Raw genomic sequence first — 23,530 nt, 5'->3', positions numbered from 1 at the left:
AGCCCCCCGACTTCCTTCCCTTCTGCCAGCCAGGCGCCCCGTTCAACACGCCTATATAGTAGCTTGCTGCCACGTCATCACTTCCCACTACCTAGGCTGTACATTATATATGAATTCATGGTTCTTAATGTGCAAGTCGGTTGTCCAGGCCGATGTAACGTTTTTCTACGACAAATATGAACTTATTGCAGGAACTTATACAAAACACGCACAACCAATTATAAACAATCGCGATCGTTATAGTGAAGTGTGGGATTATAGATTTTTTATTGTATTTCTTAAGGGTGTAGATGTGCATGACTCCAGTACTCATTGGCTGAATGTACATTAGTTGTAAAGGAACGCTGGCTACTGCTTTATATGAAATGCAAATATGTGTTGCAAATGCACTAACAAAATCAAGATTTAAAAATTACTCGTGCTCACAAAGCCCTTCTTAAGTAGTTCATTCATAAAACGTAACATCAAGTTTTTCTTCTGCATGGAATGTAGTACACATGCTCTGAATTATTTGTGTTTTAAGCACTATCGTTCCTAGGGTACACATTCCCCTTAATTTGTTCTCTCTCCAATATAGTAAAGGCGATTGGTAACATGGTTTTCCATTAATCTTTACACAATCACAAACAATAAGGTTCACATCTATTTGTCGTATAAAACGGTGCATCGACTAGGGCAAACGACTAGCAAAATCGAAAATCAAGAATCCATGGGTTGAATGTCATGGAAATTCTCTTTAAGAATGTGTGGACCTCATTTCACTTCCTCCAACGATATTTCAGTTAGCTATTAAACTTTACCTTCGAAGCATCGTTTTGAAGATGAATAAACTTAAAAAATGAGATGAAGAGTTGGATGAGGACAACATATTCTTCAAAAGAGTACTCCATATATTTTATCTATGAATTCATGGTTCTTATTGTGCAAGTCGGTTGTCCAGGCCGATGTAACGTTTTTCTACGACAAATATGAACTTATTGCAGGAACTTACACAAAACACGCACAACCAATTATAAGCAATCGCGATCGTGATAGTGAAGTGTGGGATTATAGATTTTTTGTTGTATTTCTTAAGGGTGTAGATGTGCATGACTCCAGTACTTTAGTTGTAAAAGAACGTTGGCTACAGCTTTATATGGAATGCAAATATGTGTTGCAAATGCCCTAACAAGATCAAGGTTTAAAAATTACCCGTGCTCACAAAGCCCTTCTTAAGTAGTTCATTCTTAAAACGTAACATCAAGTTTTTCTAATGCATGGAATGTAATACACATGCTCTGAATTATTTGTGTTTTAAGCACTACCGTTCCTAGGGTACACATTCCCCTTAATTTGTTCTCTCTCGAATATAGTAAAGGCGATTGGTAACATGGTTTTCTTTTAATCTTTGGACAATCACAAACAATAAGGTTCTCACCTATTTGTCGTATAAAACGGTGCATCGACTAGGGCAAACGACTAGCAAAATCGAAAATCATGAATCCATGGGTTGAATGTCATGGAAATTCTCTTTAAGAATGTGTGGACCTCATTTCACTTCCTCCCACGATATTTCGGTTAGGTATTAAACTTTACCTTCGAAGCATCGTTTTGAAGATGAATAAACTTAAAAAATGTGATGAAGAGTTGGATGAGGACAACATATTCTTCAAAAGAGTATTGCATAAATTTTATCTATGAATTCATGGTTCTTATTGTGCAAGTCGGTTGTCCAGGCCGATGTAACGTTTTTCTACAACAAATATGAACTTATTGCAGGAACTTATACAAAACACGCACAACCAATTATAAGCAATCGCGATCGTTATAGTGAAGTGTGGGATTATAGATGTTTTGTTGTATTTCTTAAGGGTGTAGTTGTGCATGACTCCAGTACTCATTCGTTGAATGTACTTTAGTTGTAAAAGAACGCTGGCTACTGCTTTATATGAAATCCAAATATGTATTGCAAATGCACTAACAAGATCAAGGTTTAAAAATTACCCGTGCTCACAAATCCCTTCTTAAGTAGTTCATTCATAAAATGTAACATCAAGTTTTTCTTCTGCACGGAATGTAGTACACATGCTCTGAATTATAGGTGTTTTAAGCACTACCGTTCCTAGGGTACACATTCCCCTTAATTTTTTCACTCTCCAATATAGTAAAGGCGATTGGTAACATGGTTTTCTATTAATCTTTGCACAATCAAAAACAATAAGGTTCACATCTATGTGCCGTATAAACCGGTGCATCGACTAGGGCAAAAGACTAGCAAAATCGAAAATCATGAATCCATGGGTTGAATGTCATGGAAATTCTCTTTAAGAATGTGTGGACCTCATTTCACTTCCTCCAACGATATTTCGGTTAGGTATTAAACTTTACCTTCGGAGCATCGTTTTGAAGATGAATAAACTTAAAAAATGCGATGAAGAGTTGGATGAGGACAACATATTCTTCAAAAGAGTACTCCATAAATTTTATCTATGAATTCATGGATCTTATTGTGCAAGTAGGTTGTCCAGGCCGATGTAACGTTTTTCTACAACAAATATGAACTTATTGTAGGAACTTATACAAAACACGCACAACCAATTATAAGCAATCACGATCGTGATAGTGAAGTGTGCGATTATAGATTTTTTGTTGTATTTCTTAAGGGTGTAGATGTGCATGACTCCAGTACTCATTCGTTGAATGGACTATAGTTGTAAAAGAACGCTGGCTACTGCTTTATATGAAATGCAAATATGTGTTGCAAATGCCCTAACAAGATCAAGGTTTAAAAATTACCCGTGCTCACAAAGCCCTTCTTAAGTAGTTCATTCATAAAACGTAACATCAAGTTTTTCTTCTGCATGGAATGTAGTACACATGCTCTGAATTATTTATGTTTTAAGCACTACCGTTCCTAGGGTACACATTCCCCTTAATTTGTTCTCTCTCCAATATAGTAAAGGCGATTGGTAACATGGTTTTCTATTAATCTTTGCACAATCACAAACAATAAGGTTCACATCTATTTGTCGTATAAAAAGGTGCATCGACTAGGGCAAATGACTAGCAAAATCGAAAATCATGAATCCATGGGTTGAATGTCATGGAAATTCTCTTTAAGAATGTGTGGACCTCATTTCACTTCCTGCCACGATATTTCGGTTAGGTATTAAACTTTACCTTCGAAGCATCGTTTTGAAGATGAATAAACTTAAAAAATGCGATGAAGAGTTGGATGAGGACAACATATTCTTCAAAAGAGTATTGCATAAATTTTATCTATGAATTCATGGTTCTTATTGTGCAAGTCAGTTGTCCAGGCCGATGTAACGTTTTTCTACGACAAATATGAACTTATTGCAAGAACTTATACAAAACACGCACAACCAATTATAAGCAATCGCGATAGTTATAGTGAAGGGTGGGATAATAGATTTTTTGTTGTATTTCTTAAGGGTATAGATGTGCATGACTCCAGTACTCATTGGTTGAATGGACTTTAGTTGTAAAAGAACTGTGTCTACTGCTTTATATGAAATGCAAATATGTGTTGCAAATGCACTAACAATATCAAGGTTTAAAAATTACCCGTGCTCATAAAGCCATTCTTAAGTAGTTCATTCATAAAACGTAACATCAAGTTTTTCTTCTGCATGGAATGTAGTACACGTGTTTTAAATTGTTTGTTTTAAGCACTACCGTTCCTAGTGTACACATTCCCCTTAATTTGTTCGCTCTCCAATATAGTAAAGGCGATTGGTAACATGGTTTTCTATTAATCTTCGCACAATCACAAACAATAAGGTTCACATCTATTTGTCGTATAAAACAGTGCATCGACTAGGGCAAACGACTAGCAAAATCGAAAATCATGAATCCATGGGTTGAATGTCATGGAAATTCTCATTAAGAATGTGTGGACCTCATTTCACTTCCTCCCACGATATTTCGGTTAGGTATTAAACTTTACCTTCGAAGCATCGTTTTGAAGATGAATAAACTTAAAAAATGCGATGAAGAGTTGGATGAGGACAACATATTCTTCAAAAGAGTATTGCATAAATTTTATCTATGAATTCATGGTTCTTATTGTGCAAGTCGGTTGTCCAGGTCGATGTAACGTTTTTCTACGACAAATATGAACTTATTGGAGGAAGTTATACAAAACACGTACAACAAATTATAAGCAATGACGGTCGCTATAGTGAAGGGTGACACTATAGATTTTTGGTCGTACTGCTTAAGGTTATAGATGCACGTGAGTCCAGTACTCATTGGTTGAATGGACTTTACTTGTAAAAGAATTGTGGCTACTACTTTTAATGAAATTCAAATATGTGTTGCAAATGCAAAGAATGTAGTACACATGCTCCAAAATTTGTGTGTTTCAAACACTACAATCTCAAGAGTTTACATTGCTCATAATTTTGTCTCTCCAATATAGTAAAGACGAATTGTTGTCTATTACTTTTGCACAATTTGAAACAATATGGCTCACATATATTTGTCATATAAGGGATTGCATCGACTGGATTAAATAACTAGCAAAATTAAAAATCTTGAATGTAGAACACATGCTCTAAATTGTTTGGAATTGGCTTTGTTTTAAAATAGAATAATTGTGTGTAGCAAATTTGGAGAGCAATGGTTTAGGTATTTATAAGTGGTTTGAAAGGGATTGTTTTCAATAATAAAATGATTACATTTATTCTAATAGTTATATTCTTATTTAGGGCATATCTTTGTATGTTAGCGAAAACTAATGCAGTGTGTCAGTTTGGTGGTGCTGGATTTTTGGCATAGAGTAGGTGCGTGGAGAGAAGATAAATGATAGGGTAATGTGTGGGAGTGAGAGAATAATATTTAACATTGGTATAAGTAAGCTTGGGAAGATTGATCAACAAAGTGCTTAAAACACAAGTTAATTACTTGGAAAACTAGTGACGGATTTACAAGAAACTACTCATAAATCTTTACAAGGTTCAAAATAGGTTGATGAAGGTTTGAATATTTTCTATGTCTACTATTTACACTATGTTAAAAAACAGAGAAGCCCTTTTCAAGAGTGGATATAATAAGATAAAGTGCTCACTTTTATTGAATAATAGATGGCTATTATATAGCCTTTACATAATAGCTTAAACAATATTATAACTATTCACTAGTAACAATAACAAAACTGCTCATGACTAATCAAATCCTAAAATTGTAAAACTGAATTAAATCTCATAATAATAGGTATTTATTGTTGATTGAATAGTAAAAGGCTAACGTCTATAATCTTAACAATTCCTCCCTTAAACTGAATGCTAATATTCAATTTATCTCTTTCTCATAACAAATTCCTAATAGTCCTCTTAGCTTCAAGAAACCATCCAACTTCAACGGTTTAGTCATTACATCAGCTAACTGTTCCTTTGTGCCACAATGTACCAATTCCACAAAACCTGCCTTTGCGAGCTCTCGAAGGAAATGAAACCGCACATCTATGTGCTTACTGCGACCATGCATAACTGGGTTCTTTGAGAGTTTGATTGAAGAAGTGCTATCACAATAAATAATAGTTGGATTGGCTTGATTCTGACCCAACTTTTCCAACACTCCTTTTAACCATAATGCCTGACATGCACATGAAGTTGCAACAATAAATTATGCCTCGGTGGAAGATAAACTTACTATTGGTTTTTTTTTTATGACCATGAAACTGCTCCTGAACTTAATAAGAACACATAACCTGAAGTACTTTTCCTCTCATCCAAATCGCCAGCATAATCACTGTCAGTGTAAGCAACAAATTTATCATCTCCTCCCTTCCTATAAAAAAATACCCAACCCAGTTGTTCCCTTCAAATATCTCAGGACCCTCTTTGCTGCTTGTAAATGAAGTTCAGTAGGATTCTCCATATACCTACTAATAAGACTTATCACAAACATCATGTCTGGTCGAGTTGCTGTGAGGTCATGAGACTACCCACAACCTGTTTATAGTAAGTCTTGTCCACCTTTACTCCATCTTCATCTTTCATGAGTTTATAGCCAGGAACAATAGGATTATGAACAAAGTTACTGTTCTCCATTCCAAACCGTTTTAGCACCTCCAATGCATACTTCTTCTGACTAATAAAAACCCCATCAGATCTTTGTAGGACTTCAAGACCAAGGAAATACCTCATCTTACCAAGATCTGCCATATCAAACTCATGCTTCATGGAAGCTTTAAAATCTATAAACATCAACTCGTCATTTCTAGTAAAAATAAGATCATCAACATAAAGACTTACAATTAACAATTTGCCTTCTTTTCTTGTCTTGATGAACAATGTATGCTCATACTCACACTTCTCAAAACCTTTCTTCATGAAATAGGCTTCTATACGGCTATACCAAGCACGTGGGGCTTGCTTAAGTCCGTAGAGTGCCTTTTTTAATTTGTAAGCCTTATGTTTATCTCCCTTTTGCACATAACCGCAAGGTTGCTCCACAAAGACCTCTTCATTTAACTCTCCATGTAAAAATGCAGATTTTACGTCTAGCCGGTGGATGGACCATCCTTTTTGAGCTGCAAGTGCTACTACCAAACAAATTGTCTCCATACGTGCCACAGGTGCAAATACTTCAGTATAGTCTACCCCATGTTGTTGAGTATACCCCTTTGCTACAAGCATGGCCTTGTATTTGTCGACATCTCCATTTTCATTGAATTTAGTCTTATAGATCCATTTTACTCCAACCTTCTTTCCTCCTTCGGGTAATTCCGTCAATTCCCATGTGCCACTTTTGTTTATTGCTTCTATTTCCAGATCCATGGCGTGCCTCCATTTCTCACTTTTCAAGGAATCTTCATAGTGAATAGGATCAGTACCTGCATGTATGGCTAAATGAGCTTCATTATCTTCTTCAGAAAGACCTTCCCCTGTTGTATAGTCTCTCATCCAGACCGGTGGTCTTCTATTCCTTTCTTTAGTTGAGCTAGGAGAGCAAATGTCCACCAAAGATTCAGAGGAAAAGTTCTCCCCTTCTATATTAGCTTCAAGATCAAATTCATCATATTCATTCCCCTCTTCATTTTCATCAAATGCAACTGTATCCTCCTCACCATCACCCCATTCCAATTCACACATAATGAATCCTTCATAGATCTTATCCCAATCCCAATTCATGTCTTCCTCGAATACAACATCTCGACTTATTATGATCCTTTGAGAAGTTGGATCATAAAGTCGATAAGCCTTTGATTCTTCACTAACTCCCAATAAAACACAACTTAAGCTTTTATCATCCAGCTTGGTTCTATTGTTGTCAGGCACATGAACATGAGCAATACAACCAAAAACTCTAAAATGCTCCACGGAAGGCTTGACTCCACTCCAAGCTTCTTCTGGGGTTTTATTTTTGACAGCCAATGTTGGGCTGCGATTCAATACATGCACAGTCCAGTTGACTGCTTCAGGCCAAAAACTCTTTGGAAGTTTCTTTGCAGAAATCATACTACGAACCATATTCATAATAGTTCTATTCTTTCGTTCCGCAACTCCGTTCTGTTGTGGTGTGTATGCAGCTGTCAATTCTTTGCGAATACCATTTACTTCACAAAAGTTATTGAATTCTTGTGATGTAAACTCTCCTCCTCGATCAGTACGTAAGGCTCTAATAAATGAGTTTGTTTCCTTCTCAACACGAGCCTTAAAATTTTTAAAAACAGCAAAGGCTTCTGATTTCTCTATTAAAAAATAGACCCATGTTTTTCTACTAAAATCATCAGTGAAAGTAATCAAATACCATTTTTTGCTGTTAGAAAGGGAGACTTAAGTTGTGGTAATCCATTCACCATCTTCTTCTGTTGTAGAGTATTCAAGCCTTTACAGCTCAAGTGGCCATATCTACAGTGCCAAAGTTGCCCCATATCTTCTGCAATTGTATTAAAACAAATAGATGCAATAGGTTGTGATATAGCATGGAGTATAAACATTCGATTTGAAGTCATCTTGGTCTCCATGATTAAGCCTCTCTCACGATGAAACACCTTACATTTTCCATTTTGAAACAGAATTGTAAGCCCTTTTTCTTGTAATTGCCCAATACTCAACAAATTGTTCTTCAGTTCTGGAACATAGAATACCCCTGTAATTGTTTGTGCTATTCCATTTACTTGCAGTCGTATATTACCCTTACCTGATACGACCATGCTTGTGTTGTTGCCCAACTTCACTGATTCTCTGAAACTTTCATCAAAATCTGAGAAATATTCCTTCTTCCCACACATATGATTGTTGCACCCTGAGTCAAGAAACCACACATCTGTTGTATGGGCTTTATTCATATCCATGTAAGCCATCAGTAACATTGCTTCTTCAGTTTCTGTATAGTTGGCCTCCTCCTTGCTTGGACATTCCCATTGAAAATGGCCTAGCTTGTGACAATGATAGCACTCTATTGTGGCCTTGTCGAGGCTTTGTCTACCTCGTCCTCGTCCTCTTCCTCTGCCACGACCTCGACCCCTTCCTCCAAATTGTGTTGCGTAAGTAATCTTCAAAGCATGTTCTTCTTCTATATGATAACTCATGCGTTGTTCATGCACGAGCAGGCTGCTTTGCAACTCGTCAATGGTCAAGGTGTCAGTATCCTTAAACTCCTCAATGGAACACACAACATAATCAAATTTGGGAGTCAAGGATCTTAAAATCTTTTCAACTACAACAACGTCTCCCTTCTTCTCACCATTTACTTTCATCTTGTTGGCTATGGTAAGGGTCCGAGCAAAATACTCATTCACGGATTTGCCATCCTTCATGTGAAGAATTTCAAACTCCTTTCGAAGAGCTTGTAAGTGTGCACGCTTAACCCGGGATGAACCTTGATATTTTTGCTTCAAAGAATCCCATATGTTCTTTTATGTATCCTTATGAATGATCATCTCCAAGATAAAACAATCTAATGCGTGAAATAGATAGTTCTTTGCTTTCAAATCTTTCAAACTGTGTTTGCTTCACTATTCTTCGTAGAACTCATTTGCATTTTCCATTTTTTGTGGAACCAATTTTCAAGATTAGAAGCCAAAAATGAACCATTTTTTAATTGGAAAACACACCAATTCACCAACTAGCTAGGTTACTACTTCTCTCTGTGCAAGAAAAAGTTTTTGCTCAACAACATCATTCCATTAAAATCTTTGATTTCTAGCGTGAATCTTTATACAAATCTTGAAGGATGCAACACACAAATTTGATGACGAAGTCTTTGATGATCATTGTGGCTGAATTCGCGAGGTTGGTGAGCAAAAGGTTTATGTCTTAATAAGCCTTTCCACAAGAATTGTTTTCAATAATAAAATGACTATATTTATTCTACCAACTATTGTGTTGTTGAGTTCATAACTTCGTGTGTTAGCAGCCACTAATAAAGTGTGTGAGTTCACAGTGCTAGATTTCTAACTTAGAGTGAGTTTATGCAGAGAGCATAAGTGATAGGGTGACGTGTGAAAGTGAGAGAAACATCTTTAACGATGTTTGTCCATTTTGATTTCAATTATATTGTTTTATAATCAATTGTATGTATTTTTTTTCACACACGTGTAATTCTCAATAAATTTCAATTAATTTTCACTAAATATTTGAATTTATTATATTAAATATCAAACATACATATTGTTTCAATAATTTCTTTTTCTAAATATTATTACATCAATTTTGTAGTATGTTTTGATAAATATATAAAATAAATTTTATATTAAATATTATTCCATATAAATTAAAATAATTTGTTATCATTACAATTTTAAATTTATTTTTAGTCCTTATTTAATTATACAAAAACTTTAACTTTTATCACCCTTTCTATTTTAAGAGAAAACTCGCTCTTAGTGACGAAGAAAATGACTCTAACCTTATTCTAACAATGAGGATTAAGCCATCTTTACTGGCTTCAAACGAGAGACTAGCTCCAACCTCTCCCATAAGGATTAATGTCCAACATTTTAGGTTCCCCTTACCAACCCAAACTATGCTCATACTAAAAGACATTTAGCTATATGTACGGTTTCTTGTAGTGATAAAATAATTTTTAAATATTTCTTTTAAAATAAATTTATCTTTCATTATTATTAAAAACCTTGATGAACTATAAAATGTTTATATTTTACGTTTACTAACAATATGAAGTTAATATTTATTTAATTTAACTCATCTATTCTAATATTTATTATTATTTATATATGTGCAAGATTCATATTATATTATTTACCATATGTTTCTACTTTTTTTAGAATTTTATTCTTTTCATATTAGTATTCTGCATCGAGCCTAATTTCTATTTATAGTCTGAAGCTAATAACCTCTGAACATACTTAACAATTCCATGCTAAATTTCTATTTATTTTATGAACTAAACAGAATTAAAAATTTAATCTCTTCAAAGTCAGTTTATGAATTTATATCATAAATTTAGAATTTAAATTTTATAAAAAGGATATTCTAATATGGAAAAAATATCATGAAATAAACCAAAAATCACACATGAATAGAAAAGTTAAAAAAGATATTCTAATGACAAAAATATTAAATAAATCAACCATCACACTGACATGAACAGAAAAACTAACCAAATCAGATGAGATTTTTGAGGCAAGAACCTTTGACATGATTTCAACTGTTTTGCTAGACATTACCTGTAATATTAAACAAGAAGATAACCCAAACTCATAATTTATAAGTATAAAAATAGACCAAAAACCATGCATCCACTTTGGATGGAAGAGAAGAGAATAGTTGCATGCAACTCAGGTATCTGATAAAGAAACAAAACTTTATAACATCTTTAACAAAATATAATCTAAATATGATGAAAACCTAAATAAATGATATTGGTGTTAAATAATTTTGGTAATAATTAAAACAAATGAGAATAAAAAAATATTTTACATTTAAATTATATATAATATACTAGATGTACTTTTTTTATAAACTTTTAAAATATAAGAAAAATATATTTGCCAAGGAAAGGTTTTAAATGTTTTCAAACTAATTTTTAAAATCTCTGTAAAATAAAATTAGAGAAAATCTTAAAATATTTTGATGCATATACTGTTAAAGGAACAAAAATCATGTAACGACCAGACTAATCTTATAACACACTCACACGACCGATTCAAATAATAATTAATAACATTTTTTCTTAAAAAAAAATAATTATTAATAATTATTTATATTTTAATAGTATAAATATTTAGTAATTTTTTGCACAACTTTATAGCAATTTATTATTTTATATATGAATTTGATCATTTTAAATATTTTTATCTTTTTAATGTATTATTAAATATCTTTATAAATTATTTTTAAATATCTTTATAAATTATTTTTAAATATTTTTTCAAGATTAAAAAAATTTGATGATTATCAGACAAATATTTACAATTAATAAAAATTTATATTTCACATCTACTTGCATAACCCAATTAATATTTATTTAATTTAAATAACTTTATTTTAATAATTATTTATTTTAGTTAAAATATTTATTTATTTTAGTTAAACAAATCTATTATATTTATTTTGTTATTCTCATGTCTAAAATTTAAATTATATTTTGTAGTGTACATTTCTATTTTTTATATTTTTAAAAAATTTGTATTTTATTGCAAAAATAAAAATAGAGAAATCATATGAGAACTCTGTAGGGAGCAGCAAGAAAGTTAAAATTTTTGTTTCCTCGCAATCAGATTTAGAATTTATAAAATAAATTTGTGGTTTATAAATCTAGAAAAGAGGAAATAAATGTCAAAATAAAAAACAGTAGCTTGAAAAACTTCATGAACACTCACCAAGTCAGATTCCATCTTCATTACCAACTCAGATCATGCTTCTCAGACAAGCTCTAAGGATCTTCATCAGCTTTTCACTGGACCAGTTTCTCACTTTAAATTTGTTTTTGCTAATGCTGCTTGAGCTTTCACACCTGTTTTAAAAACAGAGACAATTAGAGAAGAAGAAAACTGAAAAGTCACAAAAATTAATGAGATGAGATTAATTATTCACAGCATGCATTCACCTTAGAACTGGAAGCACAAGATCTCTTTAGAACTAAGTGAAAGAGGAGAAGAAGAAGGAAATGGTAGTGGCAGTGACAAATATACATAAGTAAAAGATGGAGAAGAAAAAACCCAGAAGAAGAAGATGGTAGTGGCAGTGACAAAGAAGTGAAAGATGTAGAAGAAAAAAGAGGAGGCGGCACTTGTAGGGTTAGTGTGAAAGACAAGTAAAATGCTCTTTTAGGGTTAATGTGAGAGAAACCGTTCAATTGTTTGCATGTAATACTGCGCCAGATACTAAGTAAGTGATAAGATTTTCCACCATTCACAGCCAAGGCCAAGGATAAAACAAACAATTCTATCATGAAATATCTTTTAAATATAAAAACCCTAGTGTTAAATAATTTTTGCAATATTTATAACGCGAATAAAAAAATTATTTATATTTAAATTATACATATTTATATACTTTTTTGATAAAATTTTGAAAAAAAAAATATTCAGTCTGTCGAGATTTTAAATGTTCCAAATGTTTTGAAACATAAAGATTTTCATTTTAAAAACATAGAGACAATTTTGACTATTTTGATGCAGGTATACTTCTCTAAATATATATAAACTTTATATTAAATAATTATTCTGTAACATTTATAAATAATTTATTATCCTTACCATTCTAATTATGTCAGTTTTTGGTATTGGTGAAATTTATAAATATTTAAGAAAAAGAAAATAGTAATGAAGAAAAAATGTCAAAATAAAAGTCTTTCAATAATCACTATGGTTAAATAATTATGGTTAAATGATATGGGATTGAGAATACATATCATTTATTTTTTACATATGATACAACTACAAAAGCATTTATTTTTATACATAATACAACTACAAAAACATGTGATTTATAAGTGATTTTGAGTTTAGTGTCAATACACTGTGACTATATATAAAAACATATCAGAGGATAAAGACACCAATCTAAAAACGTGAAACAAAATGATTGGACTTGGAAGTGATCTAGGAGCAAGTCTTCAACTGAGTGAAAGAGAAGATTTCAGAGGGATCCACCACATCGCCTTTGAAATATCTTTTAAATATAAAAACCCTAGTGTTAAATAATTTTTGCAATAATATTTATAACGTAATTAACAAAATTATTTATATTTAAATTATACATATTTATATACTTTTTTGATAAACTTTTGAAACATAAAAAAAAATTCAGTCTGTCCGAGATTTTAAATGTTCAAAATGTTTTGAAACATAAAGATTTTAATTTTAAAAACATAGAGACAATCTTGACTATTTTGATGCAGGTATACTTCACTAAATATATTTAAACTTTATATTAAATAATTATTCTGTAACATTTATAAATAACTTATTATCCTTACCATTCTGATTATGTCAGATTTTGGTATTGGTGAAATTTATAAATTTTTAGGAAAAAGAAAATAGTAATGAAGAAAAAATGTTAAAATAAAAGTCTTTCAACAATCATTATGCTTAAATGATATGGGATTGAGAATACATATAATTTATTTTTTTACATATAATATAACAACAAAAGCATTTATTTTTGTATGCATAATACAACTACAAAAACATGTGATTTATAAGTGATTTTGGGTTTAGTGTCAATACACCGTAACTATATATAAAAAAACATATCAGAGGATCAAGATATCAGTCTGAAAACGAGAAACAAAATGATTGGACTTGGAAGTGACCTAGGAGCAAGTCTTCAACTGAGATTTCGGAGGTGTCCTACATGCTCCAAATGCAAAGATTATGGATATGAAACTCATCAATGTTCTAGTTGAAATACAAGACCAATGACTTATAGACATATCAAGGATGATTGTAAATACTTAAAAAGGATAGAAAGAGAACAAGAAAAGGAGATGTTAGAAAGAGGACAGAGGAGGAAGAGTTTCTCATTTATTAATTTTTTTATTGCTAAAAATAAAATAAAATAAATTCTTCACGAGATCTTCCTCACACATTGAATTGTGATGATAATGTATATTAATTTTGTTAAAGCTGATGGTAAAAACCTATATTTCAAGGTAGAATTAGAAAAAGTACAAAATATTTTAAATAGTACTGTCTTTTAGAAATTAAAAGTAAGTAATAAAACAAGAAATATAAAAGTATGATTTAACTATACGAGCTTATATACTGATAGGTAAATTGTTGTAGAATCAAGATAAAAGCATTTTCATTTATAACAAACAGTTGATTAGTTTGAAAATATATAGCAAGGGAACTATTTTAAGATGCATGGGAATTAATTTTGTCTGATTGTGTCTTTAATGTCTCACTTGATTATTAATATAATTTTTTTGATTTATTTTGTATTATATTGAAACTTTTATTTAATTTGTAAAATATTAGTTATTTATATCATTGTTTTCCTAATGTTGAGAGTCAGTAGAAATTAAAGTGGTGTTAGCTTAGAGAGCACTAACCCACCATTTAAATATCCGTTATGCCGTTATGAATTACTTTATAAATACTAGCGGGAACACAGACACGTTGTGTATCTAAAGAGTAGTGTGTATCCGCATTTTTTATTTCTCTTTCTTTAGTATTTTTTTATTCTTCAAAAACAATTTATCTTAATAACATTAAAATGAGAAGTGAAAGAGTATACAGTTAAAGAGTAGATTAATAAAATAGTGGAGAGCGGTAATTAAAAGTTACATTTTGTAAAGAGAATGAATGAATTTTCAAAATTTAAAATTCAAAATTACTATTTGAATTCAAAACCGTCTCTCAAGATAGAAAATAATTAAATAGAATTTGAGTTTCATATTTTTTTATAATTTTTAATATTTTATTAATTATGGGTAAAAATATATGTATTTGGTAATAGTTAAAATTTATTTAAAACTACAAACTCAACTGAAAAAATAATTAAATAGAATTTGAGTTTCATATTTTTTTTAATAATTTTTAATATTCTACCAATTATAGGAATTAAATCGATATTTTTCATTAGGTCTATAAACAACCAATAATATATGACAATCATTACAATACATATGACACTATTAAACAATAAACCAAAAATTCATCCTCAATTGTTTGAAAAATATTATATACAAAAAAAGAAAATGCAATGAAATCTGCTTCTCTTTTCTTCACCTTGGACCCTTGGACCCGAGACTCGTTTAAATTGTTCCCATCTTTCGCACCCAAATCTAATGTTCCTTCATGTTAGAACCTTACGATTGGGGGAGTGAGCGCGACAATCCTTCTCTGATTCCTCTATTTTGCTATGAATATTAACTCTCTACAATTAACAAATAAAAATCAAACAAAATATTAGTATAACATGTAAAACATAGATTTAAGAACACGATGACATACCTTCTCTACATAATGCTTTCTCTACATAATGCTCTCTGGTGAGAGAACCTATTTTGAAGGTGGTCTCTAAAATCATAACTTTATGAAAAGTTAAAATGATTTCAAAAATCAAAACCTATAGAGGAAGAGCAAAGATAAAGAAATGGTGATGACAAAAAACTTAAAAATCAAATTGGAAGTAACTTTTCCGTAAAATATGAGGAAATGAAAATATAGTTTAGTTAATGCTCCGTATGATTTCATTTAAATCCATAAAATTGTTACCAAAAAGGGTCTTATGATGACTTTCATCATGTACCTCTGTCTCCTCTTGTTGAGTCCTTCTTATCCCTCTAGTCACATGTTTCAATCACAATTTCAGAAGACAAATTAGTGTTTTACAAATTGAAATGCATATAAAGAGAATTACCTATTGTTGTGATGAAGCGCGCAACTTTTGAGTCTTTTCGTTCCCTCTAGTCACAAACTTCGATTACAATTTCATGAAACAAATGTCAAATTAGGGTTTCAGAAAGATTAATCAAATAAATGAAAGTATGATTTTACATGAAAGTGAAAAGGAAAGAGAAAAGAAAGTGAGAAGTATGGTAAAAAAAAGAATGTGTTATGTATAGTGGAGAGAGAAAGTGGGAAGTAGGTACCTATATAGGAGAGAGAAAGTGGGAAGTAGGATAGGTGGATTATGTGTAATGGATAATCATAAAATCTGTTTCTTAAATCAATTTTAAAATTCTACAATTTTAATAAAATAAAAATATCAGTTTAAATCAGAAAAGTAACATACCAAATCTCCACTCTCCTGCTAAAGTGGTCCACAAAATATTACAAATATCTTTAATTTTTTATTTAATAGAGAAGAAGATCTTTAAAACAGAAAAATAACTAATCAATCTCTCCACTCTCTCCACTCTCCAGTTAAATAATAACAAATAAAATAAATTAAAAAATTAAAAAATTATTTTATTAATTTTTGAAATTATAAAATGTTCAAATAACCAAAATAAATTAATACAATAAATTATTAAGTAAAGATAAAATGAAAAAAAAATTAAATAAGAAATGATACAATGACCATAATACAATAATAAAATTAAATATTAGTATAAGGATAAAATAGGAAAAAAAATAAGAGCAGTTAAGAGGGGAATCCCCTTTATATATAAGTATAGATTTACATATATAAAAAAATTTTAACAGAAAAATAATGAAAAAAAATCATGATTAAGTTAAAAATAATTTATATATACATTATTTTATAAAAAAATATGTACATTAATTAAAATTTATTTAATTGTTTATTTTTTAGTTTGTTTTACAAATTAATTTGAATTTATGGAAGAATTTCTTTTATTTTTTCTTATTTTCTATTTACTGAAAAATTTGTGTAAATAACTAATATTTTAGGTAGTGTACTCACGTGTCTAATATCATTTATAGATTTGACTTTTGAATGTCATACTTCTAAACAAGGCATTAAGTACCGATAGAAAGTTGCCGTTAATCTCATTCGTTATATTTGATAATATATCTCATTTGTTAGATTTAGTAATTAATTTCATCCGTTAGATTGTTATAGTTAGTCTTATTTGTAAATTTTGATAATTAATCTCATCCGTTAGATTGTAGTAGTTAGTCTCATCTATTATATTATAGTAGTTAATCTCATATGATAGAAATCGAAGGTTAATCTCATTCGTTAGATTATAGCAGTTAATATGACCCATTAGTGTTGTAGTTAATCTCATCAGTTAGATTTTGACACTTTATCTCATTCGTTAGATTATTGTAGTTAATCTCATCTATTACATTGTGACAATTAATCTCATCTGTTACAATGTGGCAGTTAATCTCATTTGTTAGTTTTTGACATTTAATCTCGTCCGTTAGATTCTGGCCTTTAATCTCATTTGTTGAAATGTGGCAATTTATCTAATTTGTTAGATTGTTCAAGTTAGTCTCATTCCATAGATTTGGCAATTAATCTCATGCATAATAGTGATAGTTAAACTCAACCGTTATAATATTCGAGTTAATCTCATCCGTTAGATTTAGTAAATAATCTCATTCGTTAAATTGTTGTAGTTAGTCTCATCTGTTAGATTGTGGCACTTAATATCATCCGTTAGATTTTTGGAGTTAATCTCATCCACTAGATTGTAGTTGTTAGTCTCATCCATTAGATTACAGTAGCTAATAAGGTGGAAACTCAATTTTTTTTTAGTGAAAAATTACATGGTGCAATCCTCAATTATCCCACTTATGATAAAGAGCTCTATGCACTTGTGAGGGCCCTACAGACTAATGATTGTTTTATGACAAGTCTACCGAGTCAGAAGTAATAAACTGTCCCTAAGGATGGATATCGAACCCACAAGGAACAATTTTAAATCTCAAGTATAACATTCACTAAATCTAAGACAATGTGTAAAAGTTTGTTTGAAAGGTTGTTTGTGTCATGAATTTGTAAGAAATTAAATAAAAGCAAGGTAAATGAGTCAATTGGGAAAATTGGATTGGGGTTCATCCTTCTCACTCATTTGTATTTTGAATGAATAAAAACATATAGCAATCCATCTTGATTGACATTGTTGAACATATAAAAATCATTCATATAGATTCCTCGCATCAAAATTATTAAGAATGTCTCCTAAATATTGATTTCTCGCATATTTATAAAAACCTCTTATCATTGTGAATAGATATTATAAAGCTATTAATATTTTAAATTTATTCCTAACATTCAAATATGTTAAGCATTATCATTTAGGTTAGATGCTTAGATGTACTTTGTGGTCAAATCTAAGGTCAAAATCATGAATAAAAGATTCAAACTTTAATAATAAAATGAAAATACCAATCATCAATCAAGAACAAAATATTATAAATAAATATCACCTCAATACATAAGAATTTGAATAAATTACTTTTGTACCGACCAGTCCTTAGACATCGTTGACTGCTAGTGATGGTGGGCCACGTAAGCTGGGTACCAAAAGCGACATGAGTCAGTGTCTCGCAAGCGGCACGATCCAGGGTGTCGATTAGTGGTCGGGTGTCGATCACTAGAGTGAGGTCGATGTGTCATCGGCAACAGAGTGAGGCCGATGTGACATCAAGCATCGACGATTCCAACAGTTGAACTGGACCAAGAAGGTGGGTCCCAGAAAAACACATCAGTTACCAGTAATACCATCCAGAGTTAAGGAGAAGTCCTAGGTCACGAAGTGCCCATGCGTGTGGTGTGAATAGTGCATTCAGGCGCATCACAAGTAAAAAACTACTAGAGGCACTAAGGCCTGTGAGGGTTACGTTTTCCAGGGGCAGGCTGCATGCATGGCAAGTGAACAGCTAGGGCACCCCCAGGACGGATGGCCCCAAAGATTAGGTGCACAAGTTGGTACCCAGGTGGCCATTTCGTTAGAGTTTGCACTCCAGTAAGGGAGCCTTACGCGCTAGATTTCCCTAAGATTGGGTAATAGCCGCGCTAATGCATACCCTCAGAAACCCTAAATGCGGGTAGCGGAAATAGCAGAAACCCTAGACTGTATAAAGGGTAGTAAGAAAACCTACAAGGTACACAATTCATGAGTCTAGAACTATTACACATATCTCTTTTTCTTTACCCCATTATTGACTTGAGCGTCAGAGTGCAAATGACCTCTAAGGCGCCCCTTTGTCTTTCAGGTACAAAGTGTTTCGATCCAAGCAAAGCACGAACCAAGGTATAGAGAATCTGGCGTGTGATCATTGTTAGAGGCGCGAGGGCAATCGAGTCAATCGACAAGAACAACTCTCAATCCCAAAGGAAAGAATTAGCCACTCATATTGGCCATTACAAGCATGGAAAGCAAGGAAAGAAGATCTAGGGTGTTTCTCCTTGACGGTTGCCTCCTCTAGGGTTTTCTATCTCTCTATATCCTCCCAATGATGTCTAGGGTTATATCTCACGTTGTTTATTTAACCTAATTAGGCTTGGGTTAAGTGACATCTCGCTCAAGCGAGATATTGCTTGCTTAAGCAAGTTTAACAAGAAAAGCCTAACTTCACTAGAGTGAACTCGGTTAAGCAAGCCTTGCGTGAGTCTGGAGCAAGTTCCTCTGGAGTGATCTTGCTTAGGCGAGTTTGGGCGAGTTTTCAATGTTTGTTAAGATCAGTTCTAATTCCTACACAAAGCTTGATCAATCAGTTTTAAAAGAAACAAAGTGTTTTTCCAAGCAAAGGGAAAACAACCAGTTGAAAACAAAGTGTCACTTAGCTAGCTTGAGGTTTTTGAAACTGCTTTTTGAATTAGTTATGTAACAGCTTAACTCATTCAACCGATTAAATCATGGTTTCAACCGGTTAAATGTGTGTTTTCATAACAGATTTTTTTTAAAAAATGTTTTAACTGATTTAGTGATTAAAAATGTCTTAAACGACTACATTTCAGAGCTATAAATGTAGTCCCTCTTTCAAAGCAAAATACACATTCAAATACAACAAGTATTAATACAGATTTGAGATCAAAGAAAGAGATTCATTTTTTTTAAAAGAGTTTTTCAAAAGTGCAAGATTGTTGTTCAAACTTTGTTGTGGTAACAAGTTTTGATCATAGGAGTTTCCTGTATTGTGCAAATCCAGGTGTTTTCTATCCTTTTTTAGTTACTTGTAATAATGCTTCTTTTTAACTGTTGTGTGTGTTTGAAATCCTGTAAAGACAGAGGGTTGTTCTGTCTTGAGGTGTGAAGTATTGCAAAGAGGGTGAATAGGCTTTGTGGGATTCAAAGTCACTTATTTGTGGTGTGTTGTAATCTGGTTGTGATTACTAGTGGAACTCAGAGATTTTTGAGAACTGGATGTAGCTATGTGTGAGTGAACCAGTATAAACCTAATCTGTAAATCTCTCATTCTCTCAAACACTTTATAATTTTTTGTGTTAATTAATTTCTAACTGACTAAAACGAAGTTTTAACCGGTTAAAATTCTGATAACAGTTTCTGTTTAATTTTTTGATTGCTTTCCTTAATTGCTTATCTTGATTGTTTGATAAAGATTCATTCTAAATCAAGTCTTTGCGAAAATATTTCACTAAACAATTCACCCCCCTCTTGTTTAAGTCATCAATTCTTACAATTGACATTAAGAGCTAGGTTCTTGAAAATTACTCAAGTTCTTGTTTCTATTTTTTTTTTTTTGAAAAATCTTTTTGATGGCTGACAATATGCCTTTTGGGGAAGGTGCTTCCATAAACAGGCCACCACTGTTTTGTGGGTTAATTACCGGTTTTGGAAGGTGAGAATGAAAATCTTTATGCACTCAACTAATAAGGGTATTTGGGAATCAATTGAAAATGGTCCCTTTATACCTCAAGTCAAAAGAGATGAGGTTTTAATTGATAAACCTTCATCTGAATGGACTAAGGCTGAAAGTAAAAGAGCCAAGTTTGATTGGATTGCCAAGAATATAATAACCTCTGCTTTAAGTTGTGATGAATTTTTCAGGGTTTCACAGTATAGCTCTGCAAAAGAAATGTGGGACATCCTAGAAGTCACACATGAAGGTACAAACGGTGCCAAGCGAGCTAGGAAGCATGCTCTGATTCAAGAGTATGAACTCTTCAAAATGCATAAGGGAGAATCCGTCTGTGGTGTGCAGAAAAGGTTTTCTCACATTGTGAATCACTTGATAAGTCTTGGTAAGAATTTTGATAAAAAGGAGTTAAACATCAAGATACTAAAATGTCTTGATAGAACATGGCAGCCAAAGGTCACTGCCATCTCAAAATCAAAGGATCTCACCTCAATTTTTGTTGCATCTTTCTTTGGTAAGCTTAGAGAACATGAGCTTGAAATAAATAGGCTTGTTGTCCAAGAAAGTGAGGACAAACACAACAAGGGCATAACACTCAAAGCTTGCAATCACAAGCAGCAACCTCAAGTGGAAGTGATGAAGAAAACATAAGTTTGTTATCAAGAAAATTCAACAAGTTCTTGAAGAAAAGACAAGCTTCAAAGAGGTATGGTTCTAAAAAACTTAGTGAATTTAATACTAACAAGTACACTTGCTATGGATGTGGAGAACAAGGTCATATCAAGGTTGAATGTCTCAATAATGAAGTCAAAGAAAAGGCAGACTTCAAGAAGGATAAAAAGGGAAAAGCTAAGAAGGCCTATATAGCATGGAATGACAGTGAAGTCTCATCTTCAAGCTCTTCAGATGATGAAGAAGCAAATTTGTGCCCTAAAGTTTCAGTATCAAGTAGCATGAGTTCTACATCCTCAACTAAAGGTAACAATTACTATCAATTGCTTGATGCCTTTAATGAAACTCATGAAGAAGCTAACCGATTGGCACTTTCACTCAACCGGTTGAAAGGTTTAAATAACTGGTTGGAAAATAGAGTCAAGTCTTTAGAGGAAGAACTGAACAAAACAAAAGAAGATTTTGAAAACCTTGATTTAGTTTACAAAATCTCTTCTTGCAGTTCTGAATCAAAAGTTTGTGAAAATTGTGAGAATCTTGAAAGAAAGATTCACTATCTTTTGAAAACCTTGGATATTCTTACAACTGGAAAATCCAATTTTAAAGATGTCCTTCATCTCAAAAATGTGTTTTTGGAAAATCTGGTTTAGGGTTCTATCCTCAAAACAAAGGAAATAAGATTTCAAAACCTTTTACATTTGTACCAGAAAAATAATCGGTTAAAAAATTGATTCAATCGGTTGTTACATGCTTCTATTACATGAAGAAAGGTCATTCTGTTAGGTATTGTAGGTTTCGTAAATCTCTTGTGCCTAAAGGCATATTTAAATGGATCCCCGGATGTTTTAATGGTTCTAAAGACAAGTCTAACACAAAAGGTCCCAAATTTTTTAAGGGATCAAACATTGTGATTTGACAAGTTTTATTTTGCAAAAATCTTACTTTGCTTGAAGGTTCAGAAAGGACAGGACTTCAAGAAGATTTCTGTATATGTCAAAGTCTTGTTCTGATTTCATGATCTACCTACATTTGTGTAAACTGAAATCTGAGAATGATGTTCTTATTCTTCTCTTTGTTAAAAACATTGTTTCTTAAATCCAATTCACTGATTATACTCTATGTCTGGATTGTAATTACTTTGTATTCCATTTGTTCCTCATACAAATCATATATTGTGAACATTGTAAGCAATAATGATTGTATACAACATGAGAAATTGAAAATCTGTTTGTTTTTCATAAGTAAAGAAATTCAACCGATTGTTTCGAAGAAACAACCGATTGTTTTCTCTCTGACAAACACTGGGAAAATCTGTTTTTAAATTTAAATTCTGATTTGAAGTTCTGTTCAAACCCAGCGATATGTGTGGTCAAGAATTGTATTAATTACATGTTTGAAATACAATTTACCTCTGCTACATCTTCTATTTATGGATCATATTCTTCCAATCTTGAAAATTAAAATTGCCTTTAATGTTTGGTCAAATCAACATGTGAATCTGTACTTTTCTGTTTGACTAACAAAAACAACTTTATGGTTGAGATTTGATTCGTTTTTCTGTTTTGAAAACAACCCACACTATGTCATCTTTGACCATGAACTTTGGCTATATAAAGGAATGAAACTAGTTGTTGTTTTCACATAAAACAACATGTTGTTCTTCTTTTTCTCTACTCTAAAATCTTTTTGCAGTGTGCAAAAGCTTGCCTCTGAGTTTAGCAATGGCTGGAATGTTGAACAAGATGCTTTGATGTCTCCAAATCCAAGAGGAAAGCTTGAAGACCTTGTTGTTGGGTGTGTGTGTTGTCTAGTTGCTTGAAACTTGTTAATTCACTCCTTAGGATGGTCCAAGTTCATTTGAATTTTTAACCTTTTGAAAATATGGGTTTTCTAAAAAGCTGTTGAAATTTCAACAGGTTGAAATTTCGAAACAACATGTTGTTTTACCTTAGTAGTTTTTGAAAAGGTTTTGAAAAACATGACTTTGTTGTCAAGTCAATTCAACTGATTGTTTCGACAAAACAAACTATTGTTTTTCTGAAAACCTTAATAGAATTCTGTTAAGTGGTTTTAATATGTTTTAAATGATCCTAACTACCTTGGCTCCTTTATTAAATGTTTTTGACCACTTGGTTGTTCTATATAAAGGTGGTTTTACGCTCCTAATCTTGGAGTAAGAAAAAGAGTTTA

The 23,530-nt window shown here is 31.9% G+C and overlaps 1 long non-coding RNA gene across 1 annotated transcript; it reads right to left on the bottom strand.

Moving 5' to 3' along the window:
• Positions 1 to 10,553: 10,553 nt before the first annotated feature.
• Positions 10,554 to 12,236, bottom strand: LOC137821446 (uncharacterized). Its single transcript, XR_011082869.2, has 3 exons — positions 12,025 to 12,236; positions 11,798 to 11,931; positions 10,554 to 10,642 (listed from the first exon to the last, which is right to left on the bottom strand). It is a non-coding gene; the product is annotated as an uncharacterized LOC137821446 (long non-coding RNA).
• Positions 12,237 to 23,530: the final 11,294 nt, after the last annotated feature.

This window comes from Phaseolus vulgaris, chromosome 11, assembly GCF_051622355.1.
Source record: "Phaseolus vulgaris cultivar YP4 chromosome 11, ASM5162235v1, whole genome shotgun sequence".
Taxonomy (NCBI): Eukaryota; Viridiplantae; Streptophyta; class Magnoliopsida; order Fabales; family Fabaceae; genus Phaseolus; species Phaseolus vulgaris.
This window is presented reverse-complemented; position numbering and strand designations above follow the sequence as displayed.